We start from the raw sequence: 23373 nt of genomic DNA, 5'->3' as shown, positions 1-23373 counted from the left end.
GGATTTTGAGATGCCCCTTGGGAGTCTAGGGGTTAGAATCAGGTTGCAAAAGATTCTGAAGCCTGCTGCAAAGAGTTCAGTTTTTGGGTTAGGCCTCTGCTTCAGGGTTCTAGAGTTTGGTTCTAGAGTTGGTTCTAGATCTGGAGTCTTCCTGCAGGGTGTTGCGCCAAGAAATCAGTTGAGTAGTGGAAAAGTGTATCTCCTATCTGTCCTCACAGTCCCTATTTATGTATTTCCAAAGTGGGTGGGGAGGCTGATTCTACAATGCCCAACCCTCTAAGGATCTGATAGGTTGGAGGATTTCCTGTCCCCTGATTTGAGACAGTATCAGTGTGTCAGAATGTGTCAGAGTGATGCTGTGTTTATGGTCCAAAAGAAATCCCTTCCTTTTGCTTTTACATAGAAAATCTATTTTTCCAAAAAACATATTTCCCAGATACACAAGAAAGTTGTTGAGAATACATACTTACATGACAGATTGCCTAAGGTACATTTCTGTTCAAGTCCCATGTTTCTACGAGCTTGGGTTCAGAAATGACAACATTTTTGCGCTTTTGGAGGGTTTCTCAATATTCATTCTGCACCAAATTTGATACATGCATGCATATCATCTCTGAGCATATTACTGTAATTTCTTATGTTCATAGCAAAAATACTGCAGCTACAGTATGAATAAATTCTGGGGTTTGGTCACAGAACATCACATGGATTTCAGCTTAGTCTTGAACTGTGAGTGAATTTTTCATTTTCACAATCTTAAAGTTTCACATTTTTGTCAGTTCAGTACACTTTGTTATAAGCATTTTTATAAAACATACATTTACTCCAATTTTAAATCCACATCTCAGTCTGGTCCGCCCCCAGAGCTGGGCTGACTCAGAGGGTCACATGTCTTGTTTCCTGCCAGCAGTTTGTGGTCAGTTACACCCCAAATTAGCATTCCCTATTCAGTCCAAAGCATCTATTGTTCCTTTCTCCAGGAGAAAATCTCCTCCCCTCTTGATTAGCATGCCAATGTGACATCCTCCTTCTTGTCGGAATGACAAGGTGTGAAGGGTTCTCAGGGGAAGCAAGCCTTTTGGAGTTTTAACTGTATCAGGTTACTTTCTGATAAATTGTAACACAGTTTCTTGTGAAAAAAAATACATTTATAAACTTAAAATAAGCAACATATCTTTAAATCAAGACTTTTTCAACATGAAATCACTGTGTGGCACTCTATATGGCATTTTGATGGAATTCTCTTCTTTGGCATAGTTTGAGTTCAATTGTTCAACTTTACACAAAAATGGTTTTAAAACGCCCGCTTTCTGGTAGAGGTGAGCAACGGTATTACACCCATTTTGACAGCTGTCTTTCCATCATGTATCTTTAAAATAGGATTTTGTTCTAAGAACATTTGATTTTTGCTGACATGGTATTTGTGTGGATTCTTGCAGTAATGATGTGGAACACCCAACAAAGAGGTTGGATCTGTTAGGTGCTTTGTGAGCCATGATTTTAGCAATTTTTGACAATCAAGAAACAGATTTTCAAACAGCTCTGTGTTTCTTTTTCAATCAGTATTGCTATTTCCAAGTGGTTTCAGGCTACTTTGTTGGTAGCCCAAAGGTGGTTTTTGGCAGTGGGCTCCTGTGTTACCACTGACATAGGCACAAAGTAGATGGTGGCCTATTTTTCAGGTTTTCACTGCACAATTTCTGGTGATTTCTAGCAAGCAGCATGCTTTCCAGTGGCCATTATGATGTTTCTGGTGCCAGCAATGCACAGTGATGTTGCAGGGCTTGGATGTGTAGGTTGATACATCCCACAATGTGTGGCGCGGATGCATAGAGTGTGCATTCAGCACTGAGGCAGCTGTGAGAGGCTGCACGGTAGTTTATTCAAACCTAAACGATTTATCTGTATGTATGAGTGCATGCATGAGAGGGCTTGCGTGCCTGTTTGTGTCTGTGAATGTGTTTACATGTGTGTATATGTGTGAGCAAGTGTGCATGTGTATGTGCCGAGGGTGTGTGTGTGCATCTGCAGCAGTGTGCACGGGCCGGCTGAGGAGTAGTGTGATAGTGGGGAGAAGTGATAGCTTTACCAGGAGCCACAAGGTTTTTTTTAGAAAAAAGCAAATAGATGTATTTCTGTTTTAAATCTACTTTGAAGCTTGGCCTCAGGCAGTTGTTAAAGGGCCTTTACTGCTTCCATCATTCATTGCAACATTATCCATTCCAGTCGGGAGACAATAATCCAATCCTGGTTTTGACTTTCAATTCTGTGACCTGTAGTCCAGGGTTTATAATGGGGAAATCCATGACTGCATGTCCCAGAAGCCAAAATGTAACCCAGGACTGGCCTATTGTCTCCTGATTGGAATTGATCATGTTGGCAAGTGTGTGACATGTATCAGCGCAGCCAGCATGACGATGTTTTCTTATATTGACATTTCTGAAAATCTTGAGCATATACCAACACAAGGGATTATTGGACACAGACATTCCCAAAAAATTCCCATCAGTCTTTACTCTGAATGTACTGAATTCCTGTAAACCAATATTTTTTGAACATGTGTATGCTGTTTCTTCACACGGATGGAGTGCTGTGTGCAGATGGATTTCAAATATAAACAAAAGAGACATTTATTTTTGATACATTCTGTCGCGGGAGTGCTTATTTATCTTTTGCCCGCTTTGAAGGTGATTATCTTGTTAATTTGTATAAAATGGTGAATTGATACAGTGATGGATTAACTCAATGAATAGCTGCATTATAGCAAAAAAACATGTTTACAGATTGGAGTTTGCCATGAGTTATACGTTATATCGTACTGCCTGTTGGGGTGTGTCGCTTTTGGATGGCTGGTATTGTGCTCATTAGAGGAAACGTCCCCGTTGCCCCTACATATGCATCAGTGGTCGTAGTGAGCGGGAACGGTCGGGAGCGGAGTTGCACTACTTTTATCTTTTACTGTTAATAGTTCCACTACTTTTTTCGACCATTTTCACCCGTTCTAGAAGTGTTCTTTGTGAAGTAAAAGCATATTTTTCCACGTTAAAACCCAATAGCAGTTACAGCTAAACTGAACTTAGTTTTAACTCAATTAGCTGCCAAGCAGCATGGTTGAAACCTTGCAAAATCTGCTGTACATTGCTCCGGGCCGGGGTCACAGTTCCATTACTTTTTCTGGTAGACTTCTACCACTGCATATGCAACGAATTAAGGGCAAAGCAAATAAACGCAGACACAGATAATTGTGAATTTTCTTCACTGAGCAGTACATTGTATTCAGCAATTCAACAAAGAGCTATCATATATACTTTAAGACATATACATCGGCTCTAACCCCAAAAATCAGCATGTTTTTGTTGACTGGCATACAGATTTTATAAGCCTTACTTTATCACGCAGGCACTTATACGTGTTGAGTGCTTTGGTTCACGGGCACCCAAGAAGTAGATTCTCACCAGTTCTTAGGTTTCTGTAAAGGTATCTTCAATCTCTTTTGATTCAGGCCACAGCTTTGAGATGCAGGGTGGTCTCAACATCTGCTGCTTGTCTTTCTCTCACCAGCAACACTGGCCATTTGGCTCACATTACCGGTGGATGACAGGCAAACTTGCTGGAGTCCGGGTGATGCAGGGATAGACACCGGCCTGCTCCATCTGCTCCGCTGCCTGGGGTTTTCTTCAATGTTACAGGGTAGTGAAGTCTGGATGATCATGTGACTGAGGGTTAGTCATTGGGTCCAATTGCAGGAGAACATCACTGATAGGTTTCCCACTTTCATCAAACAAGCAGCCAGAAAGTTAATCCAGTTGTCTGTTTTTATCTTCTTAGTTGTGTTGACTGGGGAAGGATCTATTCAGTTACAGCCTTAAACTCAACCCGGGCAAAACAGAAATCATGATCACGCAAAATGACCCGTTGAACAAACCCCATGTTCCATGGCCTACCGAAGTGGGAAATCGACCGGAACCCTCCAAAGTGGTTAAAAATCTCTTAATATTAACGGCCAACGAATGAACACTCGAAGTGCAAGTCATCGCTGTACTAAAGAAGTGCTTCTTCCACCTACACACTATCAGGCAGATATCACCTTTCTTCACCTTCCAAAATAGGACACTCACTGTCATCTCACTCATCATGTCAAGAATAGAATGCTCCAACAGCATCTGTCTCGGAATGCTAAACTACTTTACCAAACAACTACAGTGAATACCGAAAGCAGCAGCAATGCTACTCAGCTTCACTAATAGAGAACAAATCACACCAGCCTTGTGAATCCTACCTTGACTACCAGTCAAAAAAAATCCTCTTCAAAGCACTCTGCATAATCCACGGCAAAACACTTGTGTATAGGTGCATTATAAATTACTTATCATATCATATCATATCCACGGCCAAGGAGCAGAATTAATTCAGCGAATAATTTCCATCTACAAACCAGCCCGAACACTAAGGGCCAGCAGCAACATTCGCCTCAAACTAAAACAATACTCAAAGCAGAAATTTAGTGGATCAGCAATCTCCTGCATCTCTGCAAACTTTAGAACTCACTCTTGGAGGTAATACGAACAACAGAAGACCAACTAATATTCAGAAAAAAATGTCTTTAACTCACCAAACAAAACAAGAAACACTGTTCAAGGTAAACAGCCAACACAACAGAAGAGAAACACCCAAAACAACCGAAACCTAATGAACCTAAACTTCGATACCCGAATGAAATAAAGCATTTTAACACAAACCCCCATAGAAGAATATTAACCTGGCCAGACGAGCGTAACCAGCACATTGAAGGGCACAGACTACTAACATCACTAACTCCCACCAATAAAAACGTTCCGATATTCTGCATACTCACCCTCAAGCACCTGACAAACCACACACATACCTCTTCCACAGAAGACACGTAAAACCACCACAAAATATGCACACTCACAACAGCCAACTAAACACAACATACTACAGAAAACTAAACCAATTACACACAAATCATTCCACACACACTCATAGAACAACCACCTAGCCCACACCAACTAAAGCACAAAGTAACTTTTTTCCCCAAACTGAACCTACCAACAGCACATTAAAGCTCTCTATCGCTTTCCCTCTCTATTCCACTAACTAAGCCCTCCCAGCCCTCTTTCCTAAATCGCAATAACATTACATAATGTAACAAGTAATATATGTAAATATGTTCTATTTAAAGCACTTTGGATACAATAATTATAGAACTAACAAGTTAGAATTACTATTTTATTATTACTATTATTATTATTATTATTATTATTATTATTATTATTATTACATTGCCATGTACTACCATTATGGGTTCCTTCACTTCCTTCAGTGGATCAGGCGCACCCTCAGCTTTGTGCCATACTACTCTATCAGGCCACTTAATGCCATAGTACCTAAGTGCTATCAGCAAACACAGGTATGGGCACATTAGGACTGCTGTTAGGAACAGGTGTCCAGTTATTCACCCACAATGCCAAACAATGCCATAATATACCTATGAACTAGGGAGAAGAATAAATGTAGGAGGAGCAAATGTAAAGCTAGAGCAGCACAAACAGACAGGGAGGAGCACAGTTAAGGAGTGCACGAGTGGAGGTAGTGGGCGTGCATAGGAGCAGCTTCATGCAGCTGATTGAGGCCTGGTGTCCTACTGTCAGTATGATATACCTAGCTGCAGCTTCATATTTCCATATTGTGCCATAAAAGAGCCAGGTGCGGTCAACAGATGTCCAGGAAAAGGCATCAATTTCCCAGGTATTCTGTGAACAGCCCTAGTACTCGGATCATATTTCCATGTTCAATGAAATGTGTAAGCAATTATTCCAATAATGTTCAGGTGTTCATGGAATCTAACTGTGAGGGATTCGACCATCCGCATGGGGAGTGTGCACTCGCCAGGGCTTTTTTAATGATTTTTAGGAAAGGAATGATTGGAGATCAACCTCTGAAAATGTGTGGGGCTAATCCGCACACATTTTCTAATTTTCGCCGCACCACAGCTTACACGCGCAGTCCTCCCTGCCATGATTATTTGACAGGTGACAGTGAGGGATGCATGAAAACATCCAGAGGAGAAAGGCAACACCTTCCTGCACTCATGGACAGCCAAACTACATATCAAAGGCTCTGTGCATCCATCCTTTTCTATTTTCTAAGTTATGTGTGGTGTCAGCACATACTGAAGAGAGTTAAATGAAGCAGGCCTGTGAATAGGCCTGGTTACAGAACTTAACAATGGGCAGGAAAACAAACACCTCTTTGACATGCAGTGTGTCACCTTGAAGCTAGCTCGCCCCCCTCTGTATGAAGGACAGCGAATGGCATTTCTGGGGCTACTATTTACCATAGGCAACCCCTGCAGAGAGGACCCATTTCAGAGGAGAGAAGTATGTGACTTAAGGGAGACAGGAAGTCTGCTCTTGTCACAAACATCAAGGGAGACCTGTGCTTTGATAAAGAGCCACAGAGGGCTCAGTTAACCAGAGAGACACTTTGATCTACAACAGACAGGACGATGGGTGGGACTTAGGAGTACATGTTGTCACCTCTTACCTTTCCTGTTGCAAAGCACTCTGGTCTTGACCTCACCCATAAAAGAAGATTGTTGGTGGGGACCCCGATTGATTCCTTAAGGTATGCTTAGCCTGCACCAATCAGTGGGGCCCATTTGGCTTTAAAAGAGCGCTGAGACCCTCACTTACCAGATCATCTGAAGGCTTCACCAGAAGCAGGAAAGAAGAACTCAGCATTAGACCTTGGCTGAAGGTACAGACTGCCTTACAGCTTCCATCAGTGAAGGAAGGCCAGGATTTCCAAGAGGGAAGCAATATCCCTCCCCTAAATATCACCCAGGTAAAAAAGGGAGATACCAGACTCAGAGGACCCACCCAGCAGCTCCAGAACCGGTACCCAGCCGGCACAGAGCATGCCCTGCTAGGTTCTGCCAGAAAACTTCCTAGGTGGGAAGTGCCCGAGAGTCTCTGAACAAAGGACAAGGCTGTTGCCTGAAAACATTCTCCTCAGTTTTGGGCCGTCCACCTTGAAAGAACACCACAAGCCCTGCAACAAATCTAGGGGGAATGCCACTCAAGCATCAACCAGCGTCCATCTTTTAAGGAAATGTTAGACAAGCCCTCAAACTGCGACCAACTGCACCACTCACTGTTGTCATGCTGCTGTCACTAAAGCCATCCAAGACGCCTCAACGAGCATTCCAGATCCACCAACCAGCACAGAGACAACGATTCATGACCCCGGGCCACCATGTATGCCAGCCTTGAGCCATCTGTTTAGCCTCGCTTGCCGATCAGCCTGCCGCCTGATACCCGCAGCTGTCTCCCATCTTGAACTCTGTTGCAGGAGCTGTAAAGGGTCCTGGAACTGACTTGACACTGTCGAGCAGCAAGAACATCTCAAGCACCAGGTACATAGTGGTTCGTCCCCCTTGTCCTTCTCTGAAGAACCCTAGTGACATTTACAACTCCTTGCTCCCTTGGTGCTGAAACCAAAAAACCTTGAACAGTTGAGACTGATTGCTTTAATGACTACCCTCCTGCCAGTATCCAGAGTGCATCCCTTTCCTTCGTGAAACTGTCCGTCCGCTGTGTTCCTTGTATTGGGGTGTATTTTGTAGTGTGCTTGAACTGTCTGTTGTAATAATACTAAAGGCGATATTTTTATAGAACCTTGACTGGACAGTCCCTTTTATAATTGGGTAATCATTGTATTTTCACTGTGTTTCAACTAACCAACGATCCACAACCTTGCAGAGATAAGCCTGCCGTTCCGTCCACGTTACCAAAATTGCACAAGGAGGTTTATAATTGACTTGTGTTCCAATCTGTTTGGATCCCTTCTGGTGCACTAGAGGTGTGGGGCTGATTGATGATTTAGAAACCGATATTCATCCCTGGACCACTGGTGCCCCGTAAAAGATTTGTCACACTAACACATTTTGTACTAGTACTATCAAAAGAAGCCAGGTATTACCAATATTTTCAAGTATTCACATCAATGGCCCAGGTACTCCCACCAATCAACCCCAAGCCATGAACACTCTCACATCGATTGGCACATGCATTCATGTACGCTCACACATATGCATTCAGCTATGGTTGACACATATAACATATAACATTCATAATGGCACATGTGCAATCACAAACTAACTCATATAAGGACATATACACATACGAGTGCACGTACACACACAACAATGCGCATTCGCTTGCTTTTTCTCACTCTCTCTTTCTCTCTCAACACACAAACACACACACACGGATTTACACATAAAGAATGGAATGGCATGGAAGCTGAGGGTACCGATCTTCTGCCCTCCTTCACACCCATCACTCAGGTTGTGTGCATCCAGTGCAGATGCTGAAAAATGGTGGCTGTGGTTTGAGGCTATGTGGGGTGGAAGGTACAGACAACATTAGTCTCAGTGGACATCTTTTTCACAAAGGGGAGGGCCCCTCAATGCTTCCCTGTCTTTGGTTGGATCTTCATCAACAGCTCCTTCTGTCAAGAGATCTGTCGGCAGAGGTCCGTCTGTTCACTGGCTGGGCCACATCCACCCCTTCTCAGTATCCCTATTTAAATGAAGCTAGCTCAGTAGACTGGAGGGGCCAAGGAACTGGAGCAGATCTTAGGTGAGAAAAAACAGGAAACAAGTAACGTATATGGCAAGATGCCCCTTCTTTGGGTGTAGGTCTAGGAATAAGCCCTGTGCATCACAACACTTTGAGTCTGTAATATTACCTTTCCTCGCACTGGCAATGAAAATAGCCGCAAGTTAAGTTGCAGTTTCTCTGGTATCAGGCCCAGGCATCACAGCTGTATCTTATTCCATAAAGTGCACGGTTGTTCCTTGCAACCCAGAATGACATAGACGCATGCAATAGCTTTCCATGCAGTACTTAATTTAGTCAGTCTCCACGTTTCCCCCTAACATAGCGACAACACTGCTCACACTAGTTAGGCAAAGAGTGTGCAAAAGGCTGCTTGCTCTGTATTGCAAAGCGACAGATGTAAAGTACATAGCACATAGCCTTCTCAGATAAACATATGCAGGTTTAGTAATTTAAGTGGGGGGGGGTATGCGGATAATAGATGAGCAAGCGAGTGCTAGTGATCGCAATTCTGATAGGCAGGAGGGGGATCCTTCCCAAAGAGGTTTGTAATCAAGTTCAAATGACGTGTCATTAGTGGAAGTTCATTCTTAAGGTGACCCTGGGAAGGGGTGAGAGGATGCCACGGGGCACCTAAGGGTTCAGGAACGTTTTATGAAAAAGAAAATCGTTCAGGTAACATTTTCATCTGGAATAGTCAACACCTATGTTGTCATCATTTTGGGTAGTATGTTGCACCTTCTAGCAGCATTCAAAGAAAGGGATCTACCTCCGTGATGGAGATTTAGGAGTGCTTAAGTTGTTCTCACTTGATGATCTGTGTTCCTGCTTGGACAATAAGGCGTGAGGAGGGCAGAGGTGTTTTTGGGTCCCTTCCTTGAGAGACCACAATGGGTCAGGCAAAGCATTCTTTGGAAGGTCGATGTGTTGTTCAATTGGAAGTCACCATAGTGGAGCGATCACAAGATCTATCTTTTCAGTGTGGTTTTGGGTCATTTTAAAATTTCTTTTTTTAACTACTCCTACATATATACTTTGAATAAAAAGTGATGCCTATATTTTTTTGTGTCTCAGCAATGGGGAATTAGTACCCGGCGAGGGGCAATGAGCTTGTAAAAAGCAAGCTCATTGGCCCTCGCCCCGGCCCTCCACCGCATCACAGAGTTCTTACATGTCCCTACATGTAGTCCCTTCTCCCCGATCACTGGCAGACATTTTTCTTTTTTTTTCTTGAGCCGAGAAACGGTTGGAGCGGCATTTCTAAACTTGAGAAAAATGTCTATTAGTACGCCAGTATGACGTGCCGGAGTACTAATGGTAATATGACCCTCAGAGGGGGGCATTATCATTTGGACAATGCCCCCAGGGCTATTTTAAAGTCCTTGCTTTGCTCTGCCTTCTAACTATGGTTCTGGGGGCATTACCTCAGCAGTAATGCCCCCCTCCTCGGGTTATATTGCTGAATTAAAGGATATAGGGAAGCTAGCCAATCAAAGAAATGTTATGGAGAGCAGGTAGAACCAAATAAACTTGCTAGGGTTAAGTCAAAGGCTGCTTGTTGTTATCCATTTGTAAACTGCAGAGGGGCATTTGGGGATGTTTTCGTAGCATACCGGATGTTAGTCAGGCTAATTGCTATTTGAGTTTGCACAGCATAAAGTGCAAATTAAGATGAGGACAGGTTGAGGAGAGGTGCTGACAGTTTTATTTAATGATTAAATAGCAACAGGTATAGAGTTCAGCATTGGGGAAACCCAATGTTATAGAACTAGGAGCATGGTCCGAACTCCCTGACCTTCACCAAAGGGGCTTATTTACTGAGGAAGGATGCCAGCCCCTTTAGTGCCAACTTCAATGCCCATGTTATAATGCAGTCTGTCATTGAGCCTGGCGTGCCCCATGCTCATAGCCAGATTCTACTGAACTGGAGGGATCCAGGATAACATAAGCTGTAGAACATTGCCACAACATCATTGTTATTGGAGAGTGCTTAACGAAGGGACTTCAAAATGCCTTCTCTCATAATGATAAGGGCAATGTTCTTGTGTATATTTGCCACAAAAGAGATATTGGTCATAGGGCAGCCGTTTTCCATGAAAAATTGGTCAGCTGATGTTTTTTAAGGGGACTTGTTATTGGGGCTGGCTTGAAATCACTGGGAATTATTTCAGTGGCTTTAGAGGGATTGACAGTTTCAGCTATGGCCAGGGCTAGGGTGCCAATGGAATCCTTAAACATTACTTCTGTGTAGGGGTAAGTCAAAGAAGAAGTACTATGTTTTCTTCAACTGTTAAAGATCTCGGATGCGTTATTGAGAACAAGGTAACCCAGTTTTAAGAAGAAACGATTTTCATTTTATTTATTTTTTTGAATATTTTATTATTAAAATACATTGGTATACAAGGGTGATTTGAAACATACAGAAATATCTTCAGTGTAAATACCTTACAGTAGAAACAATCTTTCCAGAGCAGATTGATGAAGTATGAAAGGCCTGATATGCAGAACCAAACAAGATAAATCTTAATGCATGAATGCAACATTTCAAGATAAACTGATAGATGTATACAATATATATTATGAAAGTTAAAAACAGATAGGACAAACAAGGCGGACAGTAACAGAAAGGGGGGCATTATTCATTTGCTGATACACATTAAGGACTAAGTAATGTATTATCTAAATATTCTATGAACGACCTCCATTTCAATTCATGTTTGCCATGTGGAAGTGGGGATGAAGCATTACATTTCTCCATTCTACGAATATCTCAACCCCAGGCAAAGGGGTACTCTAACGAGTTGGGTAATTAAACCCCTTGTCCAAGAAGATGTAGAAGTAGTGGGGGGGGGCTTGGATGTCACGGTATCAGAGTCTCAAGATATGAGCATGGATCCTAGGCTCAATGACTATCCGAACATGGATGTGAAGGTGGAGTTCGGCAACATACAACCTATAGCTTCTCAGGAGACTTTTCATTGAGTGGTGAAAGTGGGCTATAGTACGAAAGACAATAGCCCTCATTACGATACGGGTGCTAAACTATGGTGCTTTTAGCACCATGGTTGGTACGGTATCGTAACGAGTCCGCCAATGTTCAATGGGGAATTACCACCCCATTCCAAGGTTGGCGGGGCGGTAATTCCCCATTGAACATTGGCCCTTCCCCATTTCCATTTTTGCCCCATAGGGCTCAATGGGACTGGGGAAGGCGCTAAGTACGGTACCGCAAATTGCGGTACCGAACTTAGCACCAAGGTCCCTTTGCGGGTCCCTACTTTAACGGCTGGTCTAGACCAGCCGTTCAGGTCGGGTCCCACAAAGGGACCTCGTAGTAAGGCGCTAATGGGTTAACGGCGCCGTAAAAGGCTGCGGGGCCGTTAACCCATTAGCGCCAGGGTCATAATGAGGCCCAATAGCTCACACATAGAGCAGATTGCCACTGATAGCTCTGCTTTCATCACAACACACTTATTGTCTTACACTAATCCGGAAACTTTGAATCAATCACACGTATTGGGGTTATTTTCTTTGGTACCAGCTCTTAGATTTCTTTATTCAAGGGATGTGGAATATATTGATTGTATGAATGAGCATAAGACCACTTCTACATATGTTCAATGTATGTCTCTCACCATCGTAAACATAGTTTTAGGTCACCTTCCTGAGTTTTTGAGGATGGGTTACGACATTGTTTCCAAGCCTAGGGGATACACAATATTTCTAAAGCATGATATTAGAGTCACCATGTCAAGTGTTTGCCATACAGTTTTTGTGATGTGCCGATTGATGCAGGGCAGGCATCTATGAAACAGTCTGGTGAAGACTGTACTTATCTAACAGGGTTTTTTCCACTTGTCCTCATAAAGTGGGTGAATTGGAAATCAGGAAGAAGGGTTACTGTATCAGCTGGTCTGAAAAGAACATGAATGCTAATGTATTGAGATCATGCCCCTGGATAATGTGGGAAGTATTGGTAACGGAAGACCATAATTACATTGTGAGGCAGATAATCCAACTGACATCTAATTTCATTCCAATTGGGGTAATTGCTTGGTCAAAGACAACATAGGTGCTAAGGGGGTTTCAGACCCAGTGATACACATGGCAAAGAGGAAGCTGAGGCAGCAGACTTTTATATAGAGGAAGGTGATGGAGCAGGTACAGTGGGTTGACGCAATAGGGAAACTTAAAAATCTGTATTTTAACTGGATCAAGAGACATCAATGGAATGGAATGTGTCATGGCGGAGCATGCTTACTATATTGCTCAATTCGAATATTAAAATATTTTGGAAAAAATTCAATAGAGTAAGAGGTAGGAGAGTCAATCAACTGGTAAACCCCATTAAAAAGGAGAAATGGGAGACATGAAAGAAAAACATGGCATTATTCCCTTAAAGGTATGAGGCTGATGGGTCATAGTAACAGTGAGTTCAAAATAGCTAAAGAAGATGTCTTAATCTGTATCAGCAAGCTCAAGGTTTTGCAGGCAAATGGGCCCTGACAGACTTTCGAACACTGTGATTAAAAGAAATCCGGAGTGTTGTTCTCATATACTCTACAGGCTTTACCAAGCAGTTTTTAGATGTGGTATGATCCGTGAGTCGTGGTAAAAGGCCATCATTATTCCCAAATAGAAAAAGGGCAATAGGGGGCGATCCTGGCAATTATAGATTACTTGTCCTCTTGGACAATTCTTCTAAAAAATTCTCAGCTTTTTTTGTTGAAAGAAATGGTTGCCTGGGCAGGAAAAAATGAACTTTTAAGCTTGTTCCAGACTGGATTTAGAGCTTGGTGTGCAAATTCTCGCAACCTCCTGCCCTAAATGTCTTGATTAAATCTGCGTTGTTGAAAATTAAACCACGTTATATGCCATGTTCATCGATTTAAGCCTGGCATTTCACACCATAAATTAGAGAAAAGTATGGATTAAACTGAGAAATTAGTGTATGTCGCAGCAACTGATCAGATATATAATCCAATTGCATTTATCCACGAAGGTTCAAGTGAAGTTAAATAGTCATGGTTTATTATCTAAAGAAATGTACACACATTGCGGCGTGAAGCAAGGGTGCACCATGGACCCTTTGCTTTTAAATCCTATATGGCAAATTTTGCAGAACAACACCTCTTGGTGGTTAAACATTTCTCCCTGAAAAGTGGTAGCACACATATCTCCATGGCTGACCTATGTGGATAAGTTGCTCCTATTGGCCCATACATTCATAGGAATTTCCCATAGTGTAGCCAGGTTGTGTGAGTATGCACAGGAAAACCCCATGAAAATACATTTGTATAAAACCAAATTGGAAGGAATAAGGTTTATAAACAATACATTCCTATGCCTGGCTGAAGTATTTAACGAGTGTCCACCTACACATATTTGGGCCATGCATATCAGATAAGAGAGATTGCAAGGAACTGTTTGCCAACAAACGACTGAAGGAGTTGTCATTGATCAGGGCAATTCAAAAATGTGCTTCTCATTCCGCCGGCTAGAGCTTGCAGGGGATACGGTTGGCCTATAAGCAATGCGTAGTGCCCATGTTGACCTATGGTTTAGATGCTGGTCTCCAGCAACATGGTACCTGGGTGAAATTGTTGGAGGGCTAGAACTGGAGGAAGAATCTGGGGTTTGCACAAGTGATTCCTTTTGAGGTTATTTATCTATTTAGGTCGTACACATTGGAGTCCTTGATATTGATAAAACATGGAATTATTTTATATTAAGGCATGTAGCGTACCCAGATGGCCATTATTACAAATAATAAGGGCAGCTATGTTAAGTAATACCAACATAGTAATGGTTTGGTATAAATCACAATGTGAAAATGTCTTTAAGATCATTGATTGACAGCCCTCTTGGGAATACGGCTACAATGCGAGAACTTTGTGGGGTGCATTTAAAGGACCTAAACAGAAATCCCCTTCACCTGAAAAACCGCATTTAAACACTGCCACCAAAAACGGCCGTGCTGTGCTTTCCCTGTCACATGAGTGGCAAGCAGTTGAACACTACAATCCAAAAACGCCCTGCGTTGCTTTTGTTTCACATGAATGACATGAAGTTTAACACTGCATCCAAAAATGGCCTTGCATGCTACTGTTTCACCTGAATGACAAGAAGTTATGCACTGCATCCAAAAATGGCCCTGCATTGCTTTTTATTTTTTATTTTATTGAAAAATCTACAGTTTTAACACATGTAAAAACTTTTGTTTCAATTCTACTGACATTACCCACTAAACTCCTCCAAAATCAATAGCTCTTCACATCAAGGAAAGAAGGTAGGTGATCAGAAACAAAGATTAGAACACATCAGCCAATTGTACACAACTTGCAAGTAGGCAATTTATTCCCTGTTCATTTTCACCACTAAACAGGACTGAAACTTGAGGTCACAGCTCAAAACGGGCATTTCAAAAGTGCATCTAGATAGTTTACAATTGCACCAACAAGTTTTACAAATCATGAGCCACCAAGTGAACCTATTGTCATCTAAGGGAGCGAATTGACCCAGGTGTATAGATCGCAAGGCACTAGTTTTCTCACACTCAATGATTAGGTGTTTCAGCGATTCAACTGCTAATGAACAGAAGCGACATAGATTGTCTTTTGCCAGTTTGTCTTTTCGTTGCCAAAGAATTTCCTTAGATTTCAAGATGTTCAATCGAAACCTAACGAATTGCTCGTGATAGTAGCGAGAAGAAGAATGCATTAAATAATGCGACTGGAGATTTCACTTTTTTTGACCAATTTCTAGCCAATGTGTTGAAGATAGTTTTTCTCGTTTGTCTATGCTGATGATCCAAGCCCAAGATTCAAATTTCTCTTTAGCAACTTGTTGTCTAGTGAGAAGATCAAACTCAGAGATTCCCGCGGCATCAACCCAGGCTTGTACTCTGAGACACCACATATCTAATAAGGTGGCACTGGTATCAACATAGGGTTTGTTGAATATTCGGTAGGCAGGCATTGGATTTTCAACAGACATTTTTTGCAATAATGTGATTGATTTCCAAATCACATGGCTATGCAGTGAGTTCAACGACAATTAATCTCGTAAAGATATCATTGAGACGCATTGTGGTAAATGGAGAACATAGTGCCAAAAATGCTCTTCTAAAGAATTCCAGATGCGCTCGCTGATGTTCCAGCTGACCTCTGCACCAAAAGTTAGTATATGTACAACCTTTTGTAGGTAGAACATTAAGACCGGGGATAAAGAAAATTTACCATAACTTCTGTTTATTTTTGCCGCTTGAAAAGCAAGACGTGGTTTTTAGTTTCGGTTTTTCACGCATTGGTGATCACAAATGGAATTGTTAAACTGCACACCCAAGTATCTTATTGAGTCTACAGTGACAAGGAACTGGCCATCTACAGTCCACCTAAACGCCATTGCTTTTTTACTTGAAGCAGTGCCAATTGCCACCATTTTTGTTTTTTCAGTGTTAATTGTGAGCTCATTGATCGTTAGGTATTCATATAAAGAATTGAGGAACCTTTGGAGACCAATTTGAATTCTATCAATTAGCACCAGATCGTCTGCGTAGGCAATGCAACTCACTGGAACTCGGTTAACCTTTGGGGAAAAACAGTGGACATGTCTAGATGATCCGGTAAATCTGCTAAAAATTGTTTGAACAAATCCGCGGCAAGGGGGCACCCCTGCTTTACACCCCTTGCCGTTGGAATGGGATTGGACAGGTCTCCATTTCTATTTAGGCGTACCCAGATTGAAGTGTTCGAATGAAGAGCCATGATTGGATCAAGAATATTTAATGGGCACTTCCACTTACTTAATTTGTTCCAGAGCAGGCCTCTATTTATACAGTCGAAGGCCTGCTTAATGTCAATAAATGCTAGGTAGATGTTATACCTGGCTTTCTGAGCTTCAAATTTCAGGATTGTGAGAATCAAGAGATTGACATCGACACCCACACGTTTTGTGAAGCCAGTTTGCCGTACGTCGGGAATACCAGCTGATTGCGCCCATTGAGCAAGCTTCAAGCGCAGCTGAGAGCCAAAGATCTTCCCGATTGTATCTAGGAGAGCAATCAGTCGGTAGTTATCCGGGCAATCCCAGCTACCTTTCTTATGGATGGGGACTTTAATGGCTGTTAACCATGACACCGGAAGACATTTTTGCAGGGCAATGCAGGCAAATAAACTCTCAATAAAAATGGCCCAGACAGATTCTTTTTGAGCATCACATTGCTGATCAGATCAGGGCCAGCAGCGCAGGAATTCTTTAGACTCTTAATTGCCAGTTCAATTTCATCAAGCGGGGTGGCAACAGCCCAAGAACCATGACTTGCAGCCGAATAACACACAACAGGGTTAGTTGAACTGGCAAAAACATCAGAGAAATGTCTGGACCATCTATCGCCAGAGATGGTATTTTGAGGTGTAGTTGAATGGTCCATTGTACCCATGTTTAATATCTGCCAAATTTCTTGAGTGTTCTTGGTGATTAAAAGCTTCATCATCAGCTCGGCACGATCTTGTTCGATGATAGCTTTATGTGAGATTAACCAATTCCTGTAGATGGCTCTTCTTGTTCTCACCGCATCTGGTACCAGGCTGGGTGAATTATTTTTTATTAGGTGTAGCTCTTGACGTAGAGATTTTTTTTTTCTCATGGATGACTAGGCTGAACGCATGGTTATGATGAATGTGCGATTGAGCCTGAACCTTGGTGACAATTTGATGGTTAATTAGTAGTGAAGGGTAATCAACATCATTCAATAAGCCAACGAATCTGTCGGTCATACGGCTGATCTGCGGGGTATTTATGCAAAGATGATTACCCGCAGCATTGGTTTCAATTGGAAGATTGTATACTTGACCAGAGGTAGAGGTGTCTAATAGGCAGGTAAGTTTCAAGAGCTTATGGTCACTATTGGTCATTTTTTGAATTTGCAGGCTTAGAATCTTCAGCCCAAAGGTCCTTGAAACCCATAAATATTCAATGATTCTATGCTGGGGCTCACAGTGCCAGGTTGGCTGGGCAGGGATGTCGCCACTGACAGCACCATTTAACATAACACAGTCACGCGATTTCATTGCGTCGGCCCACATTTGCCCTCTGGCTCCCACATCTCTTGATGGACGCCGCTTGTAATAATTAGTTGACTGATCAAATTGGAACCATGAACAGTTGAAGTCCCCACAACAAATAATTGTTAAGTTGTTATGTAGCAACATTACATCATCCATTAGATTACATACAGAATTGAAAAACACCTTTGCGCTGATATTTGCAGGGTTCCAATAGCTGTTGACAATGAGAAGATGTTTTTTCATCGCTGGACTAGAGTTCAGTGTATGCATGATGATTCCTTGGACATAAGGGTTAGGATTTGAACAGATCGGGGAAGACCAATTTGGAGAGATGCGAGTCATTATCAGCAGCCCAGCGCTAGGTCTTCCTTGGGCATTTTTGACCGCTGGGTTTACTGACATATTGAAACCATCTCTCCAAGGGGAGTCTACTAATCACGTCTCCTGTAAGCAAATAGCAAAAACTTGATCCACGGAGACCTCAAAGTCATTGAACAAATGTTTGAATCCGCGGGTGTTCCATGAAAAAATAAAGTTTTGCCCTTCCGAGGAACTCAATCATGGCTAGGCCCGTGCATAAGATCTGTCAGGATTTTCTCGGCTTGCATTTGGACTTTCAGGGCATCTCTGGATCTGAGCAGTGCGCATAAGAGACCGTACTTGCGATACATCAGCACTCTTCTTGGCCCTCTGCCTATAATCAGCAGAGTCAGACAAACAAGATACAGTTGCTTGCACTGGTTCCACGGAAATGTCGAAGCCAAAGAACAGGAGATCGACAGCAACTTTGAGAATCGTATTGCAAACCCCTGCTCAGTCGATGTGAAGCAGAACTGAATCACAACGGTCCATTGCATATTCAACGATTTTGATATCATCTGAAGTTATCGAGCGGAGGGGTGGGATACACTTGAACAGCTTTAACAAATTGCCTCTATTGAGATTCAGCTCTTTGTCGACAGTATGAATATTCTGGAGCCTTAACTTGTATCTGTGCCCAGCCTGTAAGAATGACTTTGAATCATGCACTCGAGATTTAGAGTGCGTGAGTTGTTTGCGTTGATTCAGGGTCAGTTTTGGATTTAGGCTTGGGACAGACAGACTTATTGTTGGCAACCTTCCGCTGTCCACTCAAGAATTTGGTAAGAACTTGCCGTGGTCATTGGATGGAACAGGACCATTGGCACTTTTTGCTTGCCTCTTTGCATGTGTGGGGTATGAGATTGAATTAGCATCTGGCATCTGCGGACTGTCATCTGCCTCTAAGCAAGGATATGTGGATAGGTCACATAGCTCAGTTGAAACAGACACCACGGACGTTACTGACGAGCAATCATCAGAAGTGATTCGCCTTTTTTTTAAGAGTGGTTTCGAAGGCACGCATTACCATCTGGCACTTTTGTGCAGGCTCGTCCACTTGCACCTGTATTGCGTACAAAGAACCCTGGTCTTGGGGGGGTCGTCAGATTTCTTATACTTTTTTGTGGTAGAGTGTCCCGAGGTGCTGGGTTTATTTTTGTAGGGCCTTGTAACTGGAGCACACTTTTGTTTCTTAGTCAGGGCCATCGGTCTTACTGAAGAAGCTACAGGCAATATTTTTGGTGAAATGCCGACATTGCCTTATTTTGCAGGGCCAACAAAGATTCCAAATGAGGCGCATTGCGGTGCTTGCGGGTCCAGATGGAGCTGACCTTTGGGAAGCTTTTCATGCCCAGTAATGGAAGTCGGCTAACCTGGAGTGATCAGATTTTTATTAACCGCAGGTAAGGACTGAGCCACAGCACTGTTGGAACTTGGTGGCAATTCAGGTGCAATTAGGTCAATACATGGCGTTGGTTAAGGGTCTCCTGGTGGCACACTCAATACATCGCTTGAGCCGGGCACCTCAGAGGAGTTCGTCTGTAATGACTTCGCAGAAGGGGGTCTTTAGCGCCTGATTTGGCTGAGTTTTGATTGTTCAAGTTTTTATGCTGCCAACCACATGAGGCGTTGACTGGTTTGCTTCCTCATCCATTTGACTGCATCTAGCAACCCAGAAATCAAACTGTCCTTTTGACAGTGATGACGTGCCGCCAGGTCGGCAAGCCGTAGTTACCATTGTATTGTTGATTGAGCTTCTGCCTGCATTTATTGTTTCAAGAATTGGGTATTGCTATCAAATTGGTCCATTTTAGTGGATAGGGTCATCAAAATAGCAGCCTGGTCACGAATTGATTCGTTCAATCATTCGTAAAGTTTGACAAATGGAATCATTGCTTGTGATGATGCTGCGAGAACATTGTTGTGGATATGAATAGCAGCCGCAACTGAGAGACTTGATTTTGCAGACAGAGTTGTAGGACAGTCAGCACTTAGACTTGCTCGACGTGATGAGTCACTATGAGGAGTTTGCATGTTTGAAATGTTGTCTGCGTCAGGAATCGATCACACTTTTTTGGACGAATTTCTAGTTTCAGAAGATAAAGGCAGACTTGCCATTTTCCTGGATTCCAAAGATTTCTCGGCGGGGCGGCAGGAAAGCGCTTGCTGAGGCATAGAAGCAAGTGAAGCGGCCGAGGCAAGTTTCACAGTTGGTTGTTATGTTATGTTATGTTATGTTATTTTGCACTTATATAGCACCTTATATACCATTGGTATGGTCTGAAGGCGCTGGTAGGTTGAACGCCCTTGGGAACCGAAGTTCATATCAGTAGAGAGAGTAGAGAGAGTCAAAAAGGTGCGTGTGCGCACCGGGTATGTGTACAGCTCGTGCGGTATCGGTGTAATAGCTGCTTTCTAGCGGTAGGTGTGGTGGTTGAGAGGTCAGGAGTATGTGTTCGTTCTGGCAGGATTTATCCAGATCGGATGTGGCTGCGTTAGGCCTGAGGAGAACGCCTCGCTGGGGGGTGCGTAACCAGCAGTGATTACTTAGAGTGATGTGGGGTGAGCGGCAAATGTTGATATGAGAACAGTTATACCGAATGGTGTCATAGTATCACTGTGTTCTATTTGAGTGGTGATGTAAGGAGAGGGTAAGCGTGTTGGTGAGATATGATGGGTTACATGTCCTTTCAGAGACTTCTAAATTCACAGAGAGGTAATTTGGTACACTTCTATATTCAACTTTCCACGGGAGGCTATTGGGCGTACTTCTTAATTCACAGAGAGGCTACAGGGCACACTTCTAAATTCAGCGGGGCTGTTGGGCACATTTCTAGAATCACAGAGAGGCTATTGGACGCACATCTAAATTCAACTTTCTAAATGTACGTCTAAATTAACTTTCCACAGAGAGGCTATTGGGCACACTTTTAAATGCAATTCTATATTCAACTTATCACAGAGTGGGTACACTTCTAAATTCAACTTTTCACAGAGAGGCTGTTGGGTACACTTCTAAATTCACTTTCACGGAGAGGCTATTGGGTACACTTCTAAATTCACTTTTACAGAGAGGTTATTGGGTACACTTCTAAATGCTGCTTCTAAATGCACTTTCAATTCAACTTTCTAAATGTACTTCTAAATGCAACTTTCCACAGAGAGGCTATTGGGCAGACTTCTAAATGCAGCTTCTAAATGCAATTCTAAATTCAACTTTCACAGAGTGGGTACGCTTCTAAATTTAAATTTCACAGAGAGGCTGTTGGGTACATTTCTAATTCCCTTTTCACAGAGAGGTAATTGGGTATACTTCTAAATTCACTATTCACAGTTCTATCTAAGTGTGGGCATGCTGATATTCATAATTCCATCTAAGAGTGGACATGCTAACTCTCACAACTCCATCTAAGAGTGGGCATGCTATTTTTCACAATTCCATCCAAGTGTGGACATGCTAACTTTCACAATTCCATCTAAGAGTGGACATGCTAACTTTCAACTGGCAAAGAACCTGCAACAATTTTGAGCGGGGTTAGCAAAAGTAAGTTATTAGTTGCCAGTGAGTTCAAAACTTGTGGGTTAGAAAGTGCGACCGCAGGTTTTACAGCTGCGGTGCATATTTCATTATATAACAGGCAGCTCGAGGCTTGCCTGTAATAATGTGAGCAGCTTCAAGATCCGAATCGGGCAAGCAGTTGGTTAAGTTTTCTATAGCATGGCTCAATGCCGGTGAGGTCGCAAGAATCACATTAGGTTCGACTGATTCAAGCTGTGCGACATCCTCGGTAGCCTGTGAGACGCTCATGCTCTCGGCGTCCGTGATGTCAAACGGGGAGAAATAAATGTCAGGTGAGTCTGCATTCATCGGTGAATCTCGTGGGGCTCATGGAATCAGGGTAGCCTCCTGATCTGACACGGACTCAGGAACTGAAACAAGCGTTGAGAGTGACAACAACACAGTCTGGCGAGCAACCACCGGAGCCTGAAAAATGTCACTCCCATCCACTGAGCAGGCAGCAACATTCAAAGGAGGCGAAGCAGCATGGGTCAAGGAGCCTGACAGTGCAGGCAGCGTAAGGGGCTGAGTCGCGGCACTCAGAGGTAAGAGCAAGCATATTTTGTGACAAGATGTCAACCGAATTGATAGTCTTGCTTACCTTGTGTATCTTACTGGGCGGAGACCAGACAAGCCTTTGTGCGGTGCAGCAGTCCATGGATTCAGCATCCGTCGGTGCTCAAGAGTCATGACGGGTTTGGGGTCCTGGAAGGGAGCCAGTCTTAGGCGAGTCAGACATTCTTACCACAAGTGCACAGTGCACAGGTGCACACAGACGGGCTGGGCAGACTGGACTCACTGCCGGACTCTGCGCCGCTCTCCACACGGGAAAGGTGCTTTTAAGTCCAAGAAGCAGCAGTAGCAGTAGAAACAGGACTGGAGGGTTGCAGCAGCTCTTCTCAGCAAAAACACAGCGGACTGGGCAGACGGGACTCTCTGCCGGACTCCGCGCCACGCTCCGCGCGGGAAAGGTGCTTTTAAGTCCAAGAAGCAACAGTAGCAGTAGAAACAGGACTGGAGGGTTGCAGCAGCTCCTCTCAGCAAAAAAACAGCGGACTGGGGAGACTGGCCCTGCATTGCTTTATTTCACCCGAATGACATAAAGTTATGCACTGCATCCAAAAATGGCCTTGTTTTACTTTTAATTAACTTGAGGGGCAAGGATTTCAACATTACAACCCGACATGGCTTTTGCTTTCCAATTCACTTGAACACTGAAAATGTAAAATGGCTTGGCTTTTTCTTTTGTTCATGTCAAATCCGAGAACCATGTGGAAGGGGCCTACCCCTCATTGGGCCTCATTACAACCCCGGCGTTAAGGGGTTAACGGTGCCGTAAAAGGCTGCGGCACCGTTAAACCCTTAATGCCAGATTCCCACTTTAACGCCTGCTTTTTGCAGGCGTTAAAGTCCAAGGCGCTAAGCGACCTTGGTGCTAATTACGGCACCGTAATTTACGGTTCCGTAATTAGCGCCTTCCCCATTACCATTGAGCCCTATGGGCCAAAAATGGGAATGGGGAAGGGCCATGATGAATGGGGATTTACCGCCCCGCCAACCTTGGAATGGGGCGGTAAATCTGCCATCCAACATGGCGGAATCCGGCATGGACCATGGTGCTAATAGCACCATGGTCCAACGCCAGGGTTGTAATGAGGCCCATTGTCACTGAGCCAACAGCAAATGCAAACCCACTCCCAAAAGAGGAAATTAAAGAATCCCGTGACATACAAGACAGGAT

Source organism: Ambystoma mexicanum, chromosome 4q (assembly GCF_040938575.1).
Source record: "Ambystoma mexicanum isolate Mex_15411 chromosome 4q, UKY_AmexF1_1, whole genome shotgun sequence".
Classification (NCBI taxonomy): Eukaryota; Metazoa; Chordata; class Amphibia; order Caudata; family Ambystomatidae; genus Ambystoma; species Ambystoma mexicanum.
The sequence above is the reverse complement of the archived record's forward strand: the minus strand, read 5'-3'. Positions refer to the sequence as shown.